The 9977-nt window shown below is 39.1% G+C and overlaps 1 non-coding gene across 1 annotated transcript; it reads right to left on the bottom strand.

Annotated features, from left to right (window-relative positions):
* Positions 1 to 1351: 1351 nt before the first annotated feature.
* LOC112787776 (small nucleolar RNA R71) lies at positions 1352 to 1458 on the bottom strand. Its single transcript, XR_003195169.1, has one exon. It is a non-coding gene; the product is annotated as a small nucleolar RNA R71 (small nucleolar RNA).
* Positions 1459 to 9977: the final 8519 nt, after the last annotated feature.

Raw genomic sequence — 9977 nt, 5'->3', positions numbered from 1 at the left:
ATGCATGTGGTATAATCAGTGACCATACTTCATCTCTTCTCATGAGCAATTGACCAAGGAATTGGCTATTGATCCAGATTTGAGAGATTAAATTACAAGGAATTGTAATTCGATCACTTAAGATTGCCAAGGAGATCAATGAACGCATTGATTGAGGAAGAGATGAGAATGAACTTGATCCGGAAGATTGCAATATCTCTTGATCCCAATGTTCAATTTATTTTTAGTTCTTACATTTACTTTTCTTGCCATTTTACTTTTCTGCACTTCATTGCTTTCTTTACTTTTATGCCATTTACATTTCCTTGTTGCTTATCACTCCAATCTGATTCGTCTAACTAGGATAATCAATTAACCATTGATTGCTTAATCCGTTAATCTCTGTGGGATTCGACCTCACTCTTTTGTGAGTTATTATCAATTCGGTATACTTGCTGAAGGGGAATTTGTTGAGAGACAAGTTTTCCGTGTATCAAGTTTATGGCGCCGTTGCCAGGGATTGATTTTGAATCAACAATGATTAAATTGGAGGATAACTAGATTGAGCATTTTTAGTTTGTTTGATTTAATTTTCTGTTTGAGTAATTTACTTTCAGTTTTAGTTAATTTCTTCCCCTCCCCCTACTTTTTCATTTTTTTTAGTTATTTACAATTCAGTTCACTGACCCACTAACTGTTTGATATATTGCATCACTCACACTAACAGTAATTCTAACAGAAATACTTCCTGTATCTATTTTCCTTGCTTGTGCTTTGTTGGTTGTATGACAGGGAGAAGAAGCGGGGCTTCAACTTCCTTTGATTTAGAACCTGAGAGGACCTTCCTCAGATTAAGAAGGGAAGCAAGAGAAAAGCGAGTAGTGGGTGCCGAGGAAGAGGAGGAATACTTTGAACCAAACATGGAAGAAAACATGGAAAACCATCATGAAGAAGAGGCTCACAACCATGGCAGAGAAGGTCGAGCAAATCATGCTGGGGAGGAGAGAAGAGTTTTAGGCTCTTACATCAATCCAAACCCAGGAAACTGTGGAAGTAGCATTCAAAAGCCGACCATCCATGCCAATAATTTTGAACTAAAACCGCAGCTCATCACCCTTGTTCAGAACAACTGTTCATTCGGAGGAGGAGTCCAAGAAGACCCCAATCAACATCTAACCACCTTCCTGAGGATATGTGACACGGTGAAGTCTAATGGTGTTCATCCTAACGCCTATAGACTGCTCTTATTTCCATTCTCACTCAAGGATAAGGCAGCCAGTGGCTGGAGTCTTTTCCGAAGGAGAGTTTGACAACTTGGGAAGATGTGGTGAACAAAATTTTAGCCAGATTCTATCCTCCCCAAAGAATCAACAGGCTGAGAGCTGAGGTCCAAACTTTCAGGCAACAAGATAGTGAGACTCTATATGAAGCATGGGAGAGGTTCAAGGATCTGACAAGGAGGTGTCCACCAGATATGTTCAATGAATGGGTGCAGCTACACATTTTCTATGAAGGCCTTTCTTATGAATCAAAGAAAGCAGTAGACCACTCATCCGGTGGATCTCTGAACAAGAAGAAGACCATTGAGGAGGCCATAGATGTCATTGAAACTGTAGCAGAAAATGACTATTTCTATACTTCTGAAAGAGGGAACACTAGAGGAGTGATGGAGCTAAACAATGTAGATGCTCTGCTGGCCCAAATTAAGCTCATTACCAAGCAGCTGGCTGACCTCACCAAGAAGATGGAGAGGAACCAAGTAGCAGCAATCACCACTTCATTAGCAACCCAAGAAGGAGTGAATGAAGAAGTAGAGGGTAGTCAGGAGCAAGCCAACTACATTGGGAATTCATCTAGGCAAAACCATGATCCATACTCCAAGACCTACAACCCTGGATGGAGGAATCACCCAAACTTTGGGTGGGGGAATCAATAAGATCAAGGCTAAGATCAGAGACGTCACAACCCCAACAACAATGCAGCTCACCAACAATTCACACAGAGAACATATCAACACCACCATGACAACACCTTTCCACATCCATATCAAAACCAAAATAACATTTCTCATCCCTCCACCTCTAATCCCAATCCACCAACATTTGATGACAGACTCTCAAGGATTGAGAATCTACTTCAAGGCATAGGCAAAGAGATTCAAGACAACAAGGCGTTCAAGGAGGAAGTGCGAGCAAAATTTAAGAACCAGGGAGACACCATCAAGAGGTTGGAATCTCAAGTAGGGTATCTCTCTGAGCAGATTCCCAAACCTACAGATGGATTCCCAAGTGACACAGAAAAAAATCTGAGAGGAGAAACAAAGAAAGTAAGATGAGAATATTGCAAGATGGTCACTATAAGTGATAAAGAGACTGAGGACAAGCCAAACAAGCCGTCAGAACAACCTGGAGATACCTCAGCAGAGGAGAAGGAAAAAGATCACCAAGAACCAAAAATCTCACAACAGGAGCTGCTGAAACTCTATGCACCCTTTCCACAACTACTCAATGGTGCTGTGGAGAAGAGAATATACTCAAGATTTCTTGACTTGTTTGCATCTCTGCATGTAAACATACCATTCATCAAGACCATCCAACAAATGCCTGCATACATCAAGTATATGAAGGAACTGCTTCCAAGGAAAAGCTCACTCAAGGGAGGCCAAACTATAGTGATGAACAAGGAGTGCAGCGCCCTCATTCAACCAGAGTTGCCTACAAAAAGAAAGGACCCAGGGAGTTTTCACATACCCTGTGCCATAGGAGAAACAATGTTTGATAGAGCACTCTGCGATTTGGGAGCAAGCATCAACTTAATGCCCTTGTCCTCTGTGAAGAGGCTGCAGATCAATGAGATAATACCCACAGATGTAGTCATCAGGCTGACTGACAAAACTCAAAAACAAGCAATAGGAGTGGTGGAAAATGTGTTGGTAAAGGTTGGGAAATACTTCCTCCCAGCAGACTTTGTCATATTGGACATAGAAGAGAGTTACACTCACCCAATCATATTGGGAAGACTATTCCTAGCTACAGCCAGAGCACTCATAGATATGGAGCGAGGGGAGCTAATTTTGAGGATCCATGATGAACAGCTCGCCTTCACTATTTTCAAACACTCACAAGAAGTAGATCAAGAGAACAAGGAACCAAGGAAGGATCACAGTGAGATACTGAAGGAAGAGATGAGTACTGAAGAACAACAAGCTCATCTGGAGATTCCCTTGGTTGATGGACAAGGAAACAACCAGCTGTCACAGCTCAAGGAAAAGCTGGAAGAACCTAAACCACTAGAGGCATGTGAAGACAACATCAAAATTTCCTTAGAAGAAGAGGCCACAAAGAGTAAGACAACATCACAAGGAACAAAGAAGAAGGTACCAAGGAGGTGGAGGAACAAAAAAATCCCTACGGAGGACTTCTCTCCAGGGGATAAAGTGATCTCAGCTTACTTCCCAAATATCCCCCCTGATCTCTCCACTGTGCCATCTGAGTTACCTAAGGTCTTCGCTATCAACAGAGTTCTCTCCTTGGAACATGTAGAGATCATTGATACAACTACTGGATATAGGTCTACTGCTAGAGGAGAAGACTTGAAGCACTATCGACCTCCCTGATGAAGGTGAAATGTCAAGCTAGTGACTCTAAAGAAGCGCTTCATGGGAGGCAACCCATGTTTTATATGCTTTTAGAAAATAGTGAATAAGTCAATATTTATGAATTCCAACCCAAACTTGACAAACACTTGGTAAAATCCTTATTATGCAGTATATAGTGAAGAACAAGTTTGATGTTCAAAGCATGCCAAGAAAGCATGAATGCAACCCAGAGCATGCTAGTCTTGGAGCTTTGAACACAAACTTTTCATCACAGTGCTCCAAACTAAGTTTGGTGTAATGACCCAACTCCCAGTATGCCATGGTCATACAAGAAGCTAAGTGTTACTAACTTATCCTTCCTAATATATTTAATATATGAGCCTCTTCCTTGTTAGAGCGATGCCAATTTTACGAGTAACTTTTTTTTTGTTTGCGGATGTTCAGGTAAAATAAACAAGCATACATTGAGAGTAATAGAAAAGCGGCATAAAGAAACATAGAAATACAGCTGATAATATACATCATGTACACTATAACAAAACATGTAGCGTTTACACAAGATCAAGTCAGTTTACATCCTCGTCATCCTATGTAGCTAATATATACACGACACTCCCAGGGCCTGGCCCATACAAAAAGCCGCTAAACTGGCGCCCAGGCTAGCCTAACCACTATATAGCTCCTAGCTCTCGGGTGTACTAACACAAGTGAGAGACTAACTAATAGATAATGTCAGACTAGAGTGTCATCAAAAGAATGCCCCTTCCGCAGTTAAACTATATCTACACGTGGCCGTTCGGAGAATCGCCGTGAGGCTCATCCATCTCCTCATCCTGCTCTATCTCTATCTCAGGATCCTCCTCCTCCTCATCGTCCGCAGCTACAACTATATCCTCAGATCCACCAGAAACACTGTTGTCACTATGTACAAAACCATTTGCGAGCACAGGTCCGTTCGCATATATAGGAGTTATCCCACCGTTCGGTAGTGCCGGCTCATCAGGCTGTGGAAAGTCAGGGATCGGCTCAGGGGAAAAGTTCCACTCTGGTGGTATCACAGGTACGTAGTCACCAGCTAACTCAGGCTCATCAGGAATGATAGGCTCAGGTACCGCCTCATTCAAAGGTTGAGCTGGTATAGGGTGCTCAGGATCATAAGGAAAAGGATGTCCAGGTGCGTCAGGATGTAACCAGGATAAGTGAAAGTCGTAAGGAGCATCAGGGTCAAAATGCGGGCTAGACAGAGGATGTTGAAAATCTCGATTAGGTAATGCATATCGTCTAATACGAGGCTCTAATCCCATGATGAAGTAACTGTGATGTACCAGATCCTCGTAGACGTAAGGGTCTTCGAACTCATAGAAGATCACGCCCGTCTCCATCTGAGGGGGAGGAAGGTAGAGAAGGGGTAAGAAATGGGGAGTTCTTTGTAGGGTCGGGGTTGTTAGTTACGTTCATTTATTCGTTTTCGATTAGCAGATGAATAATAGAATACAGTAATGTAGTAAACAGAAGTTAAAAATAGATAGAAAAACAAAGAACAGAACACAAGCAGAAGAATAAGAAGATAAAGCACAGACATAACACTCGAGCAAACAAATATAAAGAAATAGATCAAACACAAGTAGGAATGCAACAGAGAATAATGCGCAGACAAGAATGATGCATGTCTAGTCCTAGTGCAGGTAATGAGCTCATTTGTCAGTTTCTACCCGCTCCCGACGTAACCCAGCATTACCAGCCGGATATGGCTTTCCTGTTGGCTATACCCATGTGTACAGAAAATAATCCCTCTGCCACCACAGGGTCCACTGCACGCAGGAAATAACACATCTGCCACTGCAAGGATGTATGCCGAAACACCTTCTGTATACAGGAAATAACTCCTCTGCCACTACAGAAATGGAACAGGTGGTCACGGTACTCTGTAGCAGGAAATAACCCATCTGCCTTACAGAAATAAAATATGGATCTGTACCGCAGGAAAGTGTAACAACCCCGGTTTTCGAGAACGCGAAATCTTTTCTGAAAGTACGGATTTCTCCGGAAGATCAGTAAGGGGAATACCTTTGATATATCATCAAGTATCTCAATCCTCATTGTCATTATGTCATCTTTAACTTAGAACCTTTTCCGAGACAAGCTCGATAATGCGGTCACGAAGAACCTGGTTTTTGAACCGTATCGGTTAGAAGTTTTGATTTGGTTTTTTTATAAATAGTCTCAGTTTGACGAACCGGACTCAATTTATGAGAGAAGAGAGATAATAGGATGATATTATCATTATATTAGTATTAGAAGCTTCTTGAATAATATTATAAGGTTACCTGGTCAGTTTTAGTTAAAAACATAAAATCGGTTTAACCGGGTTTACGGTTTACTGGTGCAGCTTAGCACCAACACTCTATGATGAATTTAGCAATGCTAAGGCCTTATTATACATGTTCTATTCTCATAATAAATATGTTACTAGTGTCATTTATGCTAGTAGCTCAGAAAATAATTTTTAGAGATGTTTTTACGAGTGTTCCGGTACACCTAGTTTTAGTAGTTGTACAACAGAGATATTTTAATATTATTTTAATCCACCTCCAAGCCAACCAATCACAACTCACCTTACACCCCCAAGACCTCCAAGGCTGTCTCATTTCATCATTTTGGCCGAAAATAACAAGAGAGAAAAGAGAGAAACTTTCATGAACACTTAATCTTCAAAGCTTGATTTCTTCTGAACCAAAACTCAAATCAAAACTCCGATTTCACCAAAATGATCCTCTCTTCTTCCTCTACATAACCATGTGACTTATCAAGGCTGGAAATAAGGTGAGATGGCTGTCTCCCTCCCATTTCAATTCGGTTTTCAAGGAAAACCATGCAAAACATGTGTTTTCTTGATGTTCTTCCTTAGGAATCATGCATAACTTGACTTGAGGGCCAAGAAACGTGAATTTCCAGTAAGTCTAAGGTGAGATATATCTTCCTAACATACTGAGTGAGATTTGGTCAGTTGAGAGTTTTTGGATTTAAAGTTGTTCTTGATGTGATTTAGGAGGAAAAAGTGCTTAAGGACCACCTGAAAGTTTAACCGAATTAGGAGCAGCAAAACCAGGTAGGGATTGACGAATTTAATCTTGATTGATTCTGTTTGAGTTGTGTGATTATGATATGGTTTGGCTGTGCTTGAAATTGATGATTTATATGAGTGATTCTTGTTGAAATTTTGGTGAAATTTTGATGAAATTTGATGAAATTCAAGCTTTAAAGTTCATGTTCTTGGGCAGCTGGAAAAACGAAACCCTATTCTTAAATTGAGGTTCAATTTGTGTTGAAATCATGTAGAAAAGATGGGGTTTTAGTGGCTGCTAATTTATTATGAATTATGGTAAAAATCGGTTGCTGAAAAGACTGATAAACGGGTAAAAACAGAGAAAGAATCTGAAGAATTTACGAAGAACACGAAGAACACTTTGAGTGTGATGAAGAACATTGAAGAACACCTTTTAGATCTTAAAAAAAGGAAGCTTGTAATTATTTTGGTGTTTGAGGGGTTATTTGGTAATTTCTAAAAGTTAGGGTGGTAAAAATAGAAATATTAAAAGTTACGGGTGGTAAAAAGTGAATTTTAAAGGTTAAAAGTAAAAGTAAGTTAATTTTCGAACATTTAATAATAAAATAATAAATAATAATAAAATATTAAATTAATAATATTTAATTAAAAATAATATTTTAATAAAAATAATAAAATAATGCAGAAATGGCAGTTTTCTGTAAAAGCTTTAGAAAGACAACTTTAAGCACAGAATCTCATAATTACCTTCATAAAACACTTAGGGAGTGGTAAAAACATATTAGTGAGGCAAAGATAAATAAAAGATAAAAATTTGAAGAAAAGAAAAAAATCGAAGAAAAAGTCAGTAAAATTTTAATGACAGAAAAACAGACAGAGACTAGTGAACGAACTAGGGCAACATAGTTAGTCCTGGAATTGCGAATAGGGTTAGGTATTATATGAAAAGTTAAACTGTTTCAGTATAGACTTAATGAACCTATACTTGGGACAGACTAACTATTCATACCGAAATTTACAAAAGCTTTAAATACATACGTTAAACAGAGAAATCAGAGCAGAGTAAAGAAACACAGAGAACAGAGTAACCAGAGCAGAATAAAGGGATACAGAGAAAAGAGTAATCAGAGCAAAGTAAAAAGACAAAGAGAAAAGAGTAATATGATAAAGAGAAATGGTTTGAATTAAGATGTTGTAAAAGTGAAAGATGTAAAGTTTGTACAGTATGATTGAACAGAGAAAGAAAGAGGTACTGCATAAAAATGTGAAAATGATGATGAATAATGAGAATGATGATGAATGATGATAATGAGAATGATTATGTGATGATTTGTTGCTTGAGGCAACCCAAGAGATGTGTTTATTCATTTGTTGCGTTAAGGCAACTCCAGATATACTTGTATGATCATCTGCTGCAGTGAGGCAGTCAGATAGATAATGGTGTGATCACTGAGAACGCTTTCCTACGGTACAGATCCATATTTTATTTCTGTAAGGCAGAGGGGTTATTTCCTGCTACAGAAGTACCGTGACCACCTGTTCCATTTCTGTAGTGGCAGAGGGGTTATTTCCTATATACAGAAGGTGTGTCGGCGTACATCCCTGCAGTGGCAGATGTGTTATTTCTTGCGTGCAGTGGACCCTGTGGTGGCAGAGGGGTTATTTCCTGTACACAGGGGTATAGCCAATAGGAAAGCCTTATCTAGACAGAGGTTGCTGGATAACGTCGAGAGCGGGTTAGTAACCGACAGATGAGCTCATTACCTGCACTAGGGCTAGACATGCATCATACTTGGTTGCGCATTTCCTTTGTTATGTTTGTGGTATGAATGTATGCTTTCCTTGTTTGTATTCCATTCTCTGCACTTGTGATATTTTCTTGTATTCTTCTGTTTGTGTTCTGCTAACTATTTTCTCTATCTTCTCTACTTATCTGTGTTTTCTAATTACTGCTTCCTTGTATTCTGTTAATAGTCTGCAAAACAACATAGAATTAATGAACATTACTAATAACCCTGACCCTACTAAGAACTCCCCAGTTCTTACCCCTTCTCTCTCCCTTTCCCCTTCAGATGGAAGTAAGAGTACCTTACCATAGTTCGCTGATGACCGTTCACAAGAAGAGGATTCTGCTCTAGATAGTCTTCTGAGTCTAGGGTGAATATCGTTCTCTGATTATATGTAAATACTGTGAGACCAGCCAACGTCTGCACCCCTTCGTATCCGCACTTTAACCTAAATCCTGTGTACGAGATTCCTATTTTGTGGATACTTCATGAAGTACCAGAGAAACGTCCTGTGGAAAAGTATGATCGTGCAGAGGAGTAGCAGATGATATTCTATCTTTTGATGACGTTCCACCTGACTTGAGTTGTGAAGACTTAGAACGTACTTTCCCTCGCTTTAGTAGTTTAGAGGGACTAGGTGAGTATAGAGTCTAGGCTAGCCTAGGTGCCAGCTTAGGGACCTCTTGAACAGGTCAGGACCTGGGATGTTGTATGTATGTATATGTATATAGTTATTATCTAGCTATACCTAGGGGTGTTCTAACTAAAGGTCTATACTCTAATAAAGGCAGGATAAATGAATGTTGCTAGCTACTTGTGATGTATTTATGTGTGGTTGCTTATAACTGTTTTATCTGTTATCAGCTGTGAGTTGATTATGAATGAATCCGTCTATTAATCCAAATGTTTTAAAAAAAAAAAAGTACCTTGCTAACTAACTACGCTTTTAACAACGAATCAGGCTCATATAATAAATAATAGATAATATATAGGATGAGAAATTGGTAGCACTCTGTTTCTGGTATATCCTAGGCGTACTGAAAATTGGGTCGTTACAGAAAGCGTTTCTCAGTGGTTGCACCATTATCTATCTGACTGCCACAATGCAGCAGATGAAGATATAGATATCTCTGAGGTTGCCTTAATGCAACAAATGACCTCTCAATAGGTCCTCTGCTCTTTATCATATTACTCTCTTTGCTTTGTCTCTTTATTCTGCTCTGTTTGTTCTTTTCTCTGTGCTTATTTACTTTATTCCGTTTTCTCTGTTTAACGTATGTATTTAAAGCTTATGTAAATTTCGGTATGATTAGTTAGCCTGCCCCAAGTATAGGTTCATTAAGTCTATACTGAAACAGTTTAACTTTTCATATAATACCTAACCCTATTTGCAATTCAAGGACTAACTACGTTGCCCTAGTTCGTTCACTAGTCCCTGTCTGTTTTTCTGTCATTAAAACTTTACAGACTTTTTCTTCGATTTTTATCTTTTCTTCAACTTTTTATCTTTTATTTATCTTTGCCTCACTAATATGTTTTTACCACT

The sequence above is a fragment of the Arachis hypogaea genome, chromosome 20 (assembly GCF_003086295.3).
Source record: "Arachis hypogaea cultivar Tifrunner chromosome 20, arahy.Tifrunner.gnm2.J5K5, whole genome shotgun sequence".
Classification (NCBI taxonomy): Eukaryota; Viridiplantae; Streptophyta; class Magnoliopsida; order Fabales; family Fabaceae; genus Arachis; species Arachis hypogaea.
Note: the sequence above shows the minus strand (reverse complement) of the source record. Positions and strands in the feature narration are given on the sequence as shown.